Below are 16,480 nucleotides of genomic sequence, written 5' to 3'. Positions count from 1 at the left end.
TGCATCAATGATTAAGTGACCATGTGGGTTGATACTGGTAGAAGATGGGTGATGGATTCATGAGGGTTTACTGTACATCTTCCTTTGGCATTTGAGCAGAAGTTTCTAGAGTAGAAAACGTTAGTAGCTGTTTAGGGATCCCCTCCGTGCAATAGATGGTCTCGGCCTGGAACGACTGCTCCCTGGCCCTCACTTTGGAACGGAAGGTAGCCCGGGTTCAAGCTTTGAGCTGTACCGGCAGCGGAGACACATCTCCCATCACAAGTCAGCGTGCAAGTCCTACACGTCACGATTCCATCTTGACCTTGCTTTCACATTTTGATTCGTGTGACATCAGGATGCTTCCTACAAGTGGTGACATCTTAGACCTGCTAAAACGTGGCCTATGATGACATCAAAGTCATGATGAGAGGTAGTTGCTTGTCTCCAACTCCCTTTGAGAGGTGGAGTCTAAGGCCTCCCCTTGAGCCTGGCCATCCTCGGTGACATGCTTGACCAAATGGATGTGTAGATGGGATGCTCGGGGAACCTGTGGTTCTTGAGTGTGACAGAGTTGCTCACAGATGTAAGCAGTGCGTGCTTGGCACTGGCTGGTTTCTAGGGGAAGAGAGGACTTGATTTCTCTACTCTGTAATTCGTAACAATGCAGTGCCTGTCGAGGTTGGTGTATCATTTGTGGGAGTGGGTGGGGAGTCGGTGGGTGGATGAATTGGTGGCTTGGTCTCTCTGCAGTCGCAGTGACCGTTCATGAGAAGTGCAGCTGGCTTCTCCCTTGCTCCCCGAGTCACCCTGCTCTAATCCAGACAGCAGTCCCTGTGCTGTGCTTGTCTCTCAGGTGCATCACGGTCCCTTCAGAGAGGTTTCCTTGGGTTATTTATATATTTTTTCTTGTCTATTTATTTTTGAGAGAGGGAGATAGGATGTGAGAAGGGAAGGAGCAGAGAGAGAGGGAGACACAGAATCAGAAGCAGGCTTCAGGCTCCCAGCTTACAGCCCAGAGGTGGACGCAGGGCTCGAACCACAAACCTCGAGATCATGACCTGAGTCGAAACTTGGATGCTTAATCTGGTTAGTCACGAAGGTGGTGTGTGGGGGTGGGGTGGGGTGGGTGGGTGTGTGTGGATGTGTGTGTTTGCGTGTGTATGTGTTTAACTCACAGTAATAGATTTTTTTCACTTGTAGCAAAGTCCTCATTTACAAGGAATAAACACAGGAGGCCATGAGGAGATGTATGCTGGCAGGTTGCAGTAATGATTTCTGTTGGCACGAAGAGAAAACTTTATGCAGCTATAAATCTTTGGAAACTTGTCATTTTCTGTATTTTCTCAATGTGTCTGAAAACCGGTTGAGCTATTTGGTTAGTCAAATGCACTTCCTCCTTCCCTCCTTCGGATTTCTTCACAAAGCCGTGTGAAGTGTGGGAGGATGTCCTGGAGTCCTGAAAAGGTCTGCACGCCTGACGACTTGCCCTGGCGGCAGACGTCCTCTAGACGTTTTTACTCTTCATCGTGTTACACACGGATCCCTCCAGATGCCTGGGATTTCCTCAATGGATCGCTGGGTTTCAGAGAGAGACCTGTGAACAGCCTCTCACCTTCCACCAGGAAGAAAGGTCTGTGCCTTATCAAAATGAATGAAATCTCACCATTTGCAGTTACATGCATGGAACTGGAGGATATTACGCTAAGTGAAATTAGTCACTCATAGAAAGATAAAAATCATATGACTTCACTCATATGAGGACTTTAAGAGACATAAGGGATAACATATGGGAAGGGAAACAAAAATAATATAAAAACAGGGAGGCGGACAAAACAGAAGAGACTCATAAATATGGAGAACAAACTGAGGGATACTGGAGGGGTTGTGAGAGGGGGGGATGGGCTAAATGGGTAAGGGGCACTAAAGAATCTACTCCTGAAATCATTGTTGCACCATATGCTAACCAATTTGGAGGTAAATTATAAAAAAAAAAAAACAAAAAACAGAAAATTAAAACAAAAAGAAAAGTCTGTTCCTTGTCACCATGGTGTTCCTTCCCCTCGGACCACAGCGGTGAGTCCCTGGGCAAGGATGGGGTGGGGATTCTCCCTTTGGGTGTGCGGAGATCACGTCAGGATAGAAATTTTTTTTGGGAGGATATTTTGTTGTTTATAAGGTAAAGTCAAGAGGGCGCCTGGCTGGCTCTGTTGGAACAGCATGTGACTCTTGATCTCGGGGTCACAGGGTCGTGAGATTGAGCCCCACGTTAGGTGTAGAGATTACCTATAAATCAATCAATCAGTCAATCAATCAATCAATCAATCAATCAATATAAATGAATAACATTTAAAAAATCCAGCTCAGTTTCCAGTGTTGCCTGTGGTTTTCAAAGAGAACTTAGGAGCTGGGGAGCAGGAGCATATGGACCGTGGGCATGGCTGCCAGGCAGGATGTGAGGAATCGGGCACAGGTGCTCACCCTGCCCTCTGATGAAGCTGGCTTCCAGAAGGACCAGGAATGGTGTGTCCTTGCCGAGTTTTCCTGGTGAGTCTAGAACAACAGGCAAAGCCCTCTTTGACCTTCACCTTCCGGGAGATTTAGCCTCACCGGCCCTCCCCAGAGACCCTGTCCTTTCGTGTGACAGTTTCCCCTGGTCCGAACTGCAGGCAGCTGAAGTCGTGCATGCAGTTGGGTGGCCTCTTTCCAGCTCGGGGCTATGGTGCACACTTGGCTGGAGAGGCAGAGACTGTGTACAAATCACACAACTTTCGTTCTGCCATTGTTTCGTTTGTGAATGGGCGCCCCGGCGAGACACTGCCTGGTTTCCCCTCCCAGGACTGAGATTTGAGTCTGATGTTTAATACTGCGTCCACAGTAGATTGCATCTGGGAAATTCGTGCCAGGCTTAGGATACCTAGAGAGAGGGGAGCGAGATTTGAGGTGGCCTTGAAGGGACAGTGTGGATCCTGCCTTACCTGCTAGCAAACTGTTACTAGTACTGGTGTGGAAAACGAGTCGGGTCTCATACATAGTTTTCTCTTGAAACCTGTAAAAGTTCGAGTTTACATTTGCGGGTGGGAAAAGCCTTGTCCTGTTCAGGTGTGAGTCTGCTGCCCTTGGTCTCGGTGCCAGATGGACCCTTCTAGCACTGATGTGCTGGAGGTGGAGGGGACAGCACATCCTCTGAGATTCCCGGTAGGAGAAAAGTCCACATTGTACCAGCCAGATATTTCCCCTGCGAGGTGTGAAGCAGCCCTCCAAGAAATCACTTGAAAAAATGGACACAATTGTCAGAGCCTGAGTTAGGGATGTCACTATTACCCTTCCAGGAAGTACTTGAAATCGAAATGATTCCTGTTGTTTCTTTGAAGTGAGAAAGTCCACGGAACCTAGGAATCGCTCACGTTGTTGGGCTCCTTCATGTTTGGACAACACTGTTGTCATGACTTAGTGAAGGCATGTTTTCTTTCTTACTTGCTTGCTTTCTTGCTTTCTTTTCTTTATTGGTGTTTATTAATGAGAGAGAGAGAGAGAGAGAGAGAGAGAGAGAGAGAGAGCCGCAATGGGGGAGGGGCAGGGAGCGAGGGAGACAGAGGATCCAAAGTGGGTTCTGCACTGACAGCACAGACCCAATGTGGGGCTGGGACTCACGAGCGGCAATATAATGACCTCAGCCAAAGTCAGACGCTTAACAGACTGAGGCCCCCAGGTGCCCCTGGAAGGGTGTATTCTTAATGGATGACTTGAATGCATGGGTGACTTTTTGTTTTCCAGAACATTTTCTCAATTGAATTGAAGCCGGAATGTTTCTGATGGTCTAAGATGCCCTTTGAGAGCAGTGTTAGAAATCCCACATGATGTTGCTTTTGTGTCTGATGTAGCCATTCCTGCACGGGGCTGTGGGTGGGCATTTGGTGGCCCGGCTGCCCAGCCCCCCCAGGCTGAGAGCTGTCACACTGTGGCCAGAGAGCGTGTTGGGTGGCCTCTGAGAGCCGTTCTCCCAGGCGTCCCTGACCCCAGGCCCTGCTCTTTCACATGTGGAATCTTAGGAATGCCACACCATGTCCATTCCCCAGGATGAGGGGGTGCTGATGAGACCCACGGGAGACTGACCATTTTTTGTGGTGTGAGTCACCAGTGTCCTTCTGTCTCCCTTTTCCCAAAGGTGATTTTCCTCTTGTTTTCATTTGGGTTGTCTGTGTTTCTTACAATCCCCTGTGTGGGCTTCACTCCTCATTGACTACACTTTTCTGAATGATGTAAGTGGCAAAGAGCAGAGATGGGGGCCAAGACCGTGAAAGTTTCTGGGCACCATGAGCACATCAAGGAAGAGACTATCTTCATACTGGTGTGAAATTGGTCTTTTGAAAGGCAGAGACACAGACCAGGGGGACACAGCTTTCCTGTGAACCCACACTGGCACGACTTGGTCTGTCTTGGGAGCTGATGTTCCCATAACACGTGACTCCATGTTTCTATACATGTGTTTGCATAGGTACGTGGTGGCTTAGAATCTCCCATCACAAACAGTTCCTGTATTGATGATTCTAGCATCTTGTCTTCAAGAGCGGAGATTTCATCAAGGGACTCGGTCACCTACGCTCTCTGCAAGTGGGCTTTCCTGCCACACACCATGTCTTTGAAAACGTCTGACCTTAAACTCCCCTCCACGACTCTAATTTTCCTGCTTTGTCACTGCGCGTGGGGTATACTGGGGAGCTGCTTTCTAAGTCCAATATTCTCATGAAAATCCCCAAATAGGAGAGCCGAGGGATTGTCCCGTGGGAGAGCGGGCCCTGCACCTGACTCGGCATGGCCTTATGCTGCCACCTCTCCCGGTGGTGTTTCCTAATCAGGAAGTGTAGGTAAAAGGAACCTTGAAACTGTGCTCAGACTTTTCTTTAGGATGCACCGGCTTCCGATTGGACCTTCCCATCCCTACTGTGAGGGACCATCCCTCTGATCTGTTTGGGTCACCTGCGGTGCTTGACTTCCTTGGCCCCAATATCTTTCAGGAAAATGAAGCTGTTCTTGGCTGAGGCAGAGCCAGGAAATCATCCCCAAAAGAGGTGAAGTCTGTAGTGTGGGTATTTTAGACACAGTGTACGTTCCTCCCTGACTTGCTGAGCCCACAGCTTCCACAGAAGCCACGTGAGGATGTCGAGGCCCTGGGAGCCGACTCCCGAGCCGGTGAAGTCACCATTGCTCTCATCGTCGTTTCTGTTCCCGTGGCTTTGAAACATGCTTGATGTTGGGAGAACCCCTGGGACAGTTGTGGGCACCCGGTGGCCGTTCCAGGTGTTGGAGCCGGTTCTACTCCCGTCACCATTCCCAAGGACACTGGGCAGGGGCCAGGGTTCGTTTGCTTTTTTGTTATACTCTGGGATTGCCATCCAGATGTGTGGACGTGGTGACCCCTGGACAGCCCTGTGGGGTGGCCTTTGTGCCATTTTGTCGTCCCCTGATTGGGACAGCTCTAAAGGCTTCTTGATCTGCCATATTTTGACCACAGCTTGGGATCTGCTTCACTATTCCCGGTGTTAAATGTAGAAAGGGGCTTTAGATCATAAATTCTGATAGTGTCTTGTGTCACCTTCGAATGTGTAAGAATATGTGAAAGCAGTAGTACCTCAAGTAAAGAGATGCTGTCTAAACGTTTTGCCTCACTGTCTTTGACTAGCGTCCTCAGAGTCTCTGCGATGTGGGATTGTTGACTTGGTTTCCACCTCTGCTATGAGCTGAGGCTTGCAAAAGTGCTTCTCCTAATCCTGCTACCTGATGAAAGAGAACCTTTTCTCCATATGAATATAGAAAATTCCCATTTTAGGTCAGCTACTCTTGGATTTGGGATGACTCACTGGCCCGGAGCACATTAGTTTCTGTTTTCCCTGTAACCTTGACTCTGAGCTCTACTGACAAGATGGGCCTGGCAGACTAAGGGGAGACTGGCAAAGGCAGGGACTGGGGGTGTGGAGGAATGGGGCCTAGTGGTGTAGAGATCCCACCACGTGACCTCACGTGTCATCTTAGAAGGCACCGACGCCCTCCCACCATTCCCAGTTCTTTCTCTTCCCTTCCCTTCCCTTCTCTTCCCTTCCCTTCCCTTCCCTTCCCTTCCCTTCCCTTCCCTTCGGTTCCCTTCCCTTCCCTTCCCTTCCTTTCCCGTCCCTTCCCTTCCCTTCCCTTCCCTTCCTTTCCCTTCCCTTCCCTTCCTTCCCTTCTCACAAGTTGAGAGAGAATGATTTTTAAGAACACCAGACCCTCAAGGAAAAGAGCTTGAAAGAGGAACAAAAGCCTCTCATGGTTATGGCAGGATGTTTGGCATGTGGTAGGACTGGATGGACAAGGTCAGTGTTGGCAGCATGTACCAGTTCACTGCGGGCACAGAGTTGGTGAAGTAGGGGCTCAGACTTCTTGCAGAAGACCTTTGAGTCCATGCGGTGAAGGTGAGATCCTCCTCTGTTGACCTTCCTCATGAGGTGTTCCTGCGTTTTAGAATCTCTTTTAGGATTCTCATGTGTGCCGGGGTTGGGCAATGTGGTAGAAGGCCTTACTGGGGGGCGGTGGGGGGGCTCTGGGTGGAGGACAGAAGCCCAGAAGGATCTTGAGTGTGGGTGTTGGTGTCACTGCTGCCCCCAGTTCACCACGAGCCTAATCTGAGCAGGTCTGCAGACCAGAACCAGATCAGCGACTCTCCTTCACGGCGCAGGCGAGCCTTCAGCCAGCTGGTGCCAGAACCAGATCTGGGGCTGTCCTTCAGTGCGCAGGCGATGCTTCAGCCACCAGGTGCTTTGCTGTCCTTCAGGCATTGACGACCTTGACAGAACAGTCCAACATGGCCCTCTGTGTAGAGTCACTTCCCGTGAGTCCAGGAGAGAGCACTCACTGAGGACAGTGGGCGAGCCTCCTCTGCCATCCAGCTGTAGGGTTCAGCATGGTTGACTGCACACATCAGCCTTTGGTGGCATTTTGCATCCTCTGTCCTGAGACACCCGGAGCTCGGCCGCTCTATTCCATGCCCCATGCAAGAGACTACGGTGCAGGGGTGGGTGTGTTACATGTTTCTCCAGGGAGGTACCTGTGTACATTCTGCAGACCTCCCTGTAGAGGTGAATTTCCCAGTTTGAGCAGTGTCTCTTATTCTGACCCAACAGATGTCTGCCTCTGTTCTGAATAGAAGGGAAGCCATCAGCTGATACGGAATTTCTGGTCTATAATTCTAACCTGTCCCTTGTAATTCCAGATGCTGCTCAGATCCAAGTGCAGAACTGTACCACTGGGTCACAGTGAGCCACACTGAACTGTGTTCACACCGAGCAGATATTTGGGGCATCCTAGGGGCACCGCACACCAGGTCTGGAATTTGCCTACGCTGGGGTTGGACCAAGAGTGAGCTACAGGAAACAGACAGGGACGTTTCCCGGTGTGACTGTCATTCCCGGAGATATCTAGACAGGCAGAGTGGGGAGTGGAATCATCTTTGGATTCTACAAAGTTGCCTGGTTGCCTTTTGCAGTACACACAACCCGTCACCCCCGTGTGCTTCGGACAGTGAGAGAAACAGGTAGAGGCCTTTCCTTCCTGAAACAAAGCCTGTGCCCATGGGGTTGTAGGGATTTGAAACGGAGAGAAATTCATGGTCTGTCTGGGTCTCTAGCTCTGGGTTGGCAAAATGACACATTGGGGCAAACAATGAATCTATCAAGGAGAAGCTTGATGGCAGTAACAACAAAGCTGTCACTGCTGGCTTCTCTGCTTCTGTTGTCCTCCTAACACCTTGGGCTCTGGCCTTACTAGGCCCCGAAGTTTCCCTGAGGAGCCCTCCTTCCCGCCAGCCTGTCTGCAGCTGCCTTTCCCCCGTGTCTTCTGCCTGTGGTCCTTCACTCACCCTGGACATTACTGTATTTCCGTGGAGGCTCTCTGGGGCTGGGACCTGTCCTCCTTACCTGGTGCCTGGCTTGGCACCGTGCAGGCGCTCAGCGATATCTCATGAGTTACCAGCCGGTGCAGTGATGGTACCCAGACAGCTGATGGAAATGCTCAGGTGTCTACACCTGGTATAGTGGGAGACTGCCCTTACAGAGGAATTTGGCGGGGGTGCTGCCATGGGCTCACAGCCCCTCTCTCCGTGCCACCCTGCACCTGTAGGCAAGCTTGGCTTCCAGCTCTTCCAGATTGGACCAACTTGTCAGAAATCTAGGTGGCTCAGTCTATTATGTGTCTGACTCCTGGTTTCGGCTCAGGTCATGATCTCTCGGTTCCTGGGTTCGAGCACTGCATTGGGCTGTCTACTGTCAGTGCAGAGCCTCCTAGGGATTCTCTCTCTCTCAATATCTCTGCCCTCCCTGAAATGCTCTGTCTTTGTCTCACTCAAAATAAAAAATAAAGATAAGAAAATGAGACTCAAAAACGCATAACTCTGAAGTTATTTGTAACCTGTCCTCTCTGAGTTGGAAAGAGCCCTGAGATCCCTGTGTTAAGATTTGAGGAGAATGTGATGGAGTCTTGGAGAGCAAAAGTCTGCTCAAGCAGGCACGTGTTTGCATGAGTGTGGCCTGGGCAGGTGTGGTAGCCGCCAGGCCCCAGTCTGCACTGCTGTCTGGCATCCTGCCCTTGTCTGCAGGTGAGCCAGTGAGGCGGACCTCATTCCTGTTCTCGCTCCTGGGCTTGTTCCTGGCCTTGGCCCAACCCCCTGCCTGGAGCATGAGACTAGGCATTCAGACCACACCCTCCCTGGTGCTGATGCCTAGTTATACGCATGATTTTCTCAGTTGGATCAACCTGTTTTGATTTAAAAAAAAAAAAAAAACTTGGAAAAATTGCCACTCTGCATCTCTGGCAGTACTCTTAGAGAAACTCTCTTACAACTTCTTTCTGCTAAGTTTTGTGCTGGGGAGTCCCTTCCGCAGGCTGTCCTCCAGGGGAGCTTGTCAACACTTTTGAGTGGAAGCCTGGAGGCTGTGGGAGGCCAGTGTGCCTCAGGTCTCCAGGCAGGATGGACATCAGAGCAGAGCCGGGGAGGGGAGAGAGTGGCAGGGCTCCGAAGTTTGGAATAAACCTCGCCGCTCTCCCCCTTGAACTGTGCTGAGAAGGGCCTCCTGATTTCCTCTTCATCCCGGCTCCTCCTGACCCAGGTATCTTGTAGGGCCCTGGAGAGACCAGGTGGTGGGGTGTCTATGCACCGCGTCCCAGGCAGTAAGAGGGAAGGTTCAGATGCCCACACTGGGTCACACGTCTGGGCCGACCACACTGGGGACAGAGCCTGGTGCTGGGAGGCCAGGCAGGGCCAGGGGCTGCCTGGGACCTCGGTAGTCCATATTTTCAGCTTTGGAGGATGTGGCACATCTGGCATTTACTGAATTTGGTGGGCAGATCTCAGAACCGGGCTTATATATAAATGCTCGGTGGGGGCTGCATTCCAGAAGCTTTGTTTGCAAAGTGCTGTGGTGCCCGGAGTGACACGGAGGCTATGGGTGGCTGACCCCACTGAGGCCAGAGTGGCGGGAAGCCTAGACTTTCCTGAGTGGCAGACCCTGTATGTGGATAGAGTGGGCGTTGCAATTGCAGTTTCTGTGTAGAGTGGTGGAGTGCATGTTGTCACCAAGCGCGTGAGTCTGTCTCCGCCTGTCGCCGCAAATCCCTGGTCCTCATTCCTACGCCACAAGGTAGGCAAGTGCCTCGCTTTACAGAGCTAGTGATTGTATCACCATCTGTGGGTGCCAGGTGTCAGACTCGGCTGTGGATGGTCCCGGCCCCGTGGCCCTTTCCCCATGCCCCTCAGATCACAAGCCCCACCTGGTAGGGTCTTGGGTGGCTTCGGGGATCCCTCCTCCACCAGCTTGCACACTGAGCCTGTTCCCAGGAGGAGCCCTGGTGTGGACAAAGGTGGGGCCTGTTCCTCGAGGACCATGCCCCGGGGTATCTGATACAGCTTCTATGCCCGGCACTGACACCTTTGCTCTGTGACCTGTTTCAGTCAGCTGTCGGCCACGAGTATCAGTCAAAGCTCTCCAAGCGCTCGTCCCAGGTCCACTCCATCAGGGGCATTCGAGGCAAGTTTGGTGTCCAGGTGGACAGCGTTGACCAGGTGAGTGAGGCGTCATGGGAACCAGAGTGCAGGTGATGGAGCCCCTCCCTCTAGACCAGGGTATGCACTGGGCCTCTCGAGATAGCGCCTCGACTCAGGCCTGTGGGGTGGCCGTCCAGGTGCAGAGCTTCTAGAAGCCCCCCGCCCCAGTCCCTGACTCTGAGATGATTTGCCAGGTTAAGAAGTGAGAAGAGGAACACTGTTTCTTGTAGAAATCCCCCACATTGGTATCTACAGATCACATAGACCAGGGACAGACAGCCTTTCACTGCCTAAGACTGTGCCCGTGGGGACCATTTCTAGCCAGCCTCCCTGCATGGGTATCACTGTGACCCGGTGGTGTTCAGGGCAGACATGGCAGAGTACGGCACATGTGCCCGTTTCCAGGGCCAAAGCCCGGTGTCCTGGCGCCTCTGGGCCTCAGTCTCTCAGTCTTGACTGAGGGCCGTGTATACCCTGTTTTACATCACAGCAGTTGGGTTTTGGAGTTAACCCTCTGTCTGCATTCAGGCTTTACTACATGTCAGCTGCGGTTCTGCGCTAACTGCCTGTAAAACGGGGCGACGGGGATTCCTGTCTCCTAGGGCCGTGTGCGCAGATGCCCCCCCACCATGCCCGTTGTCATTACTGATGATAGTATTGTTCTTGGAAGAGCTCGTGGAAAAGCAGGTGTGCGTGTGGCAGGAGGGGGTCGCCGAGGATTGGCATTGGGGGGCTGAAGTCCACGAGCACAACTTGCCGTGCAGGGCCTGCGGGTGGCTACCGGTCCACCCGCACTGCCTGCTGGGCGTTGCAGAATGTTTCATGGCCGAAAGATTCCATCCCCAGAGCTTTGGGCGTGAGGTTGGCCTGCCCATGGCTTAGGAAGGCAGAGGTCAAAAAATAACACGGTTTGCGGTTTCAATCCTTTCACATGCATTCTGGGATCAGATGACCTGTTTTGGAGACCTCTAAAAACGTGTTTCCCTTCTTGTGGTAATTGCACTCTTCTGTGGGCTTTGAATAGCAGGGGAAAACTGAGAAACACGCCTCTCAGAAAGGTAAGGCCTGAGGGCAGTCGAGCGGGGGGAGAGGCCAATGTCCCCGGAGGTGGTTTCCTGGCGAGTGGGGTGTCTCCTCTGGGGAAGACTGTGCTCTCCGGGTGTGTGGGTCCTGTGTCACTGCCACGGAAGCTGTCTTTCTGAGCAGTGTTCCCTGGACAGTCGTCTCTGGGGCCCGGTCAGTGAAGAGCTAACTTTCCCCCCAACAATGTAAACCCGAGCCTTTCAATTAATGATGGTGCACTTTTACTGGACACGGGTGCTCTCTAATACATCATTAGCTGACCTTTCAGTTGTGCCCATGTTTTAGAACCTTTTTTAGCAATGAAAGAGTGTCACCTTCTCAGAGGACTTGATGTGTCTTGAGCAAGCCGGTTACTTCCACCTCTTGCTTGTCATCAGATGAGCCAGGGTGCGGGTGCTGTGGCCAGGTGTGGGCATTTCCTGTCCCTTTGGAAAAGGATGATAAGTGCGTAGCTTCCAAAGTGTTACTTTCCCGAGTGGGAACGAGGCTCGTTTCTGCCCCAGGAAGCAGGTGCCCATCACAGGCTTGGGGTCCTCGCTGCCCAGTGCACAAGTTGTAGGCCGAGGCCGGCTCACTGGTGTGTGACCGTGGGTGGTGTTTTCAATCGTGTGCGTCATGTCCTGGTGACTCCTAATTCCGGAATGTTGCTGTCGTGAGTGATAGACGAGAGACCAGTCCATCGTCGGTCTCTGTCCCCGAGCCCTGTCCATTCCCCTCAAATTACTCGAGCGACTTTGGCATCAAGTACAGCCTGAAGGCAAAGCACGTGGACAAGAGTGTCGTGGACTTCAATTTCCAGGGCATGACCGAGAAACACGAGTCACAGAAAGATCAGACTGTGGCAGCACATGCTCACCGCTTGGGGCCCCCTCGTGTGGGATGCCTCCTGCGTCCCCAGAACAGGACCTGGGGAGACAGGCCCACATTACACTCACGCAGCCTTTTTACCTGAACGTGTGCGAGCACTCCTGTCTCTTCCATGGGTTTAGGGGGATTGTCGTCCTTCGGATGGCACCTCAGCCCCAGTCGTGTGAAGGGCCCAAGTCTCCCAAGGTACGTCCTTCTTCTCTGGACCATGGGATCCAGGCGCTGTGCAGTTTTTGAAGTTAAAAATCTTGTTCTCTTGTGTCATCGACAGAAGTGATTATTAAGAAGCGTAAATTTCTAGAAGAGGAATTGCCGGGTCACAGAAGGTGGAAGGTAAAATTTTGGTGGATGCTGCCAGATTGACCCTGCAGGCCCTGCTGGTTTTCCTGTCCCTCGTTAAAATCCCTGCCAGGCATCAGTTATACACTGATGTGTGCATGCGGGGTGTGTTAGAGACGCAGTACCCTCCCGCAGAGGCTGCAGATTGTTGGCTCTTTTGCAATGTTGTATTTCGCGTGCATGTTAAAAATGTTCATAAAGATTTTATCTTTTTTAAGTCATCCGTACACATGTGTGCTGCTCAAACATACAACCCCTATATCACAAGTCAATAGCTCGCACAACTGAGTCACCAGGAGTCCATGCACGTTTAAATTTTTGTGTGATTTTATTGGTTTATTTGTTTGTATATTTATTTATTCATTTATGTATGTATGTATGTATGTGTGTATTCTTGCATTTATTTATTTACTTACAAGAAACTGGGAAGTGGCAGAAAGAGGGAGAGAGAGATTTCCAAGGAGTCTCCACACCGTCAGTGCAGAGCCTGACGCGGGGCTTAAACTAGCGGGCCACGAGATCATGACTTGAGTGAAACCAGGAGTCTGATGCTTCACCAAATGAGCCACCCAGGTGCCCGTGCAGTTTCAGATTTTGAAAATCGTTGCCAACCGTTAACAATAGAGAGCTCACGTATTAATTAAAAACCCAGAGATCTTTAAAAGGTGAATTAAACCCCACGACTGGAAACACCACCAGCTCGGCATTTCCCCAGGGAAGCTGCTGGTGCTCCCGCGGGACACTTCCTGTCACTGGCCTGCCCGTCTGTCGTGAGGCGGTGGACTTGGGCCTGGAGTGCGCATCCCCTGCCTGCTACCCATGCCCCTCTGCCCGCCGTGCACCCTGCTGATCAGGGCCTTCTCTTGGATCTTCTTCAGTGCTGTTCAGACTCTCTCCCCGACGTGGCATGTAGGAGTAGAAACCGCCTGTGTAAAATACACCACACTATTTCACTGCATTGCTTCTGACAATGAGTGGAAGCTGGGCTTGCTGCCTTGGTTGGCTATGCTGTTCTGTAGCAGACGGTCATTCGAAAGACACGGCAACAGCCATATCAAAGGTCTGTAGGGCAGGAACCACACAAGCTGCCTGAACCTCTTGGGCACAGACGGCACACTGGGCTGGAGTCAAAATGGGGCTCATAAGAGAGCCCCCGTCCAGGCCCACATGGAGTAAGTACCACAAGTGTTTTTTAAAAGTGCCCGTGGTAAAAGGGCTGTGATGGACATGCAGCTGAACCGATTGTTGCAATTCTCTTCCTATTGGAAAGAGCAGGCCTTCATGGACCTATTGCCCATGTTGCTTGACAACGGAAACAGCTGGAATTGACCAGCCTTATGGGGTTCCTTCGTGTGTTCTCTTTTGCATGGGGGCGAGGACTTTGTCAGAACTGGTCGGTGAGGTTTTTAGAGGCTCCACATCCTCCCACACTTTGGAGGGAGGGAGAGTATCTCTTGTCTGCAAAGGCACCAAAGGCACAGGCTGACTGTCAAAAAGCTCAGGTCTTTCCTCTATTCGTGGTAATTTGACATCTGTATAGACATCCTGTGAACTCAAGGGGAGAGGGGCAGTGTCAACAGTGGACCAAGTGAGGACGACCTCAGGGGGAATGTTACCCCCTCAGAATGCCCAGCTTTAAATGTTTTCCTTACTTGTTCCCAATTGTTAAGACCATAATTTCCTTGTGTGGGGAACCAAGGGCAGTATTGCTGCGGAATCATTAATGATTTCAGGATTGCTTTCTGATTGGGGATAGTGTTGGCCACATTTTCCAATGTCTGTAAAATACAATGAATGGTTTCTGTTGTGGGGAGAGACAGTTTCCATAATGAATTTCTTAAAAGTCTGTGGCAGCGAATCCTAATAGAGTTTCACTTTATCCCTTAACTTTTTTCCTTTGCTTTTTGTTTCTTCAATTCCATATATGAGTGAAATTATTCCATGGTATTTGTCTTTTTCTCACGACTTATTTCGCTTAGGAGAATGCTAACTACTTCAAACATGTCCCTGCAAATGGGAAGTATTCATTCCTTGTTTTTGCTGATATATATATACATATATATATATATATATCACTGATGTATATGTATATATATCTGTATCACTGATATATATGTATATATACACATGGATATGGATATATGGATATATATATGGATATATATGTTTGATATATATATTCATATATATGTCTGTATATATCCATATACATGTACTTATATATATATATATCAAAATATATATCCATATGTGTATTCATTTATATCCAAACATATGTGTGTATATATATTTATATATCCACATATACCCATATATGTCTATACATATTTATATGCATAATTACATACCTATACATATATATCCATGAATATATCCATGAATGTATCTACATCTCTATATGTTTATATGAATCTATAGGTATATAGATATATATAAACATATATTTATTCATATATCAATAAATATCTATTCTATAGATATAGATATAGGTATACATCCATCTATAGGACACAGATGGAGGTAGAGAATATGATGGTATGTGAAATAAGTCAATCAGAAAAAGTACCATCCAGTCATTTTACTCATATGTTTACTTGAAGTAACAGACAAGCAAATGGAAACACTGAGAGACAGAGTGAGACAGAGAGAGAGAGAACAGACAATCAAGAAACAGACTCTTCCGATTAGAGAACAATCTGATAGTACCATAGGGGTGGTGGGATGCACTGGGGGGTGGTGAAATCGGTGATGGTGTTTGAACGGTGTCCTTGTCATGATGAACACAGAGTGATCTATGGAATAGTAGACCTGAAAGTAACATAACTCTTCATATTACCTAACTGGCATTAAAGAAACAAAAACAGAAAAGACACTGTGAAAAAGCAAGACAATTAAATGAGGACCTATCCACTCATTGACTAGGTGAATTACATGAGAACTTAGTTATGGCACTCTTGCCATGCCTGCCGTGGGCTAAGACTAACTTGGAGGAAGTGACAATACCTTCTAAGGCACATAGGGCTTTGACACTGCTATTGTGGTGTCTTTGGAATGACCGTCGGCTACAGGGCAGTATTGCCAACCAAGGCAGCAAGGCCAGCTTCCAGTCATTGTCAATAAATCCCTGCACTGAAATTGGGCGGGTGTATTTTCCACAGGCCATCCACAATATAGGGACTCTGACTCTCTCTCTCACTGTTTCTCCCTATACACTCTGCTTACTCTACCTATATGTGTGGGCTTCTCTCTCATTCATTCCCTGGATTAAGAACTAGGATGATGAGAGCAAATGGTCTCTGGCTAGTCTACCTCCGGATGAAGATTTGAAGGAAACTTCCCAAGCAGCTGCCGAAACCCCTTTTGTTTCAGGGATCTTCCCTGTCTTCTCTTGCCTGACATGGACTGCCTAATTTCCCTTTTGGAAAACCAAACCAAGCCAAACAAAAAAACAAAACATGGCGTCTGCTCATCTAACTGAGCTGACACGCTTTAGAACCACGTGAAGCCTTTTCTCTGCCCTCTGTGCCTCTGTTGGCCTTCAGGCAGACACCTCAGCTTTTCTGCCTTCTCTTTCCCCCTCCTCCTGTTTCTGCACCACCTGGGGTGCAGCCTGCCCTGCAAACCAGCCTGCAAACCAGCCCTGGCCACTGCCCAGTGTCCTTGGGAATGGTGACGGGGGTAGAACCGGTTCCAACACCTGGAACGGCCACAGGGTGCCCACAACTGTCCCAGGGGTTCTCCCAACATCCAGCATGTTTCAAAGCCACGGGAACAGAAATGACGATGAGAGCAATGGTGACTTCACCGGCTCGGGAGTCGGCTCCCAGGGCCTCGACATCCTCACATGGCTTCTGTGGAAGGTGTGGGGTCAGCAAGTCAGGGAGGAACGTACACGGTGTCTAAAATACCCACACTACAGACTTCACCCTCTTTTGGGGATGATTTCCTGGCACTGCCTCACCCAAGAACAGCTTCATTTTCCTGAAAGATATTGGGGCCGAGGAAGTCAAGCACCACAGGTGACCCAAACAGGTCAGAGGGATAGTCCTTCAAAGTAGGGACGGGAGGGTAAAAACGGGAGCTGGTGCGGCCTAAACAAAATTCTGAGCACACTTTCAGGGTTCCTTTTACCTACACTTC

General features: G+C 50.0%; 1 long non-coding RNA gene and 1 pseudogene across 1 annotated transcript; both read left to right on the top strand.

Moving 5' to 3' along the window:
- The first annotated feature begins 245 nt into the window (after positions 1-245).
- Positions 246-1,308, top strand: LOC125147472 (uncharacterized). Its single transcript, XR_007145205.1, has 2 exons — positions 246-412; positions 1,183-1,308. It is a non-coding gene; the product is annotated as an uncharacterized LOC125147472 (long non-coding RNA).
- Positions 1,309-2,416: 1,108 nt separating this feature from the next.
- On the top strand, positions 2,417-16,363 carry LOC125147569 (src substrate cortactin-like; annotated as a pseudogene).
- The last annotated feature ends 117 nt before the right edge of the window (positions 16,364-16,480 follow it).

This window comes from Prionailurus viverrinus, chromosome D2 (genome assembly GCF_022837055.1).
Source record: "Prionailurus viverrinus isolate Anna chromosome D2, UM_Priviv_1.0, whole genome shotgun sequence".
Lineage (NCBI taxonomy): Eukaryota > Metazoa > Chordata > Mammalia > Carnivora > Felidae > Prionailurus > Prionailurus viverrinus.
This window is presented reverse-complemented; position numbering and strand designations above follow the sequence as displayed.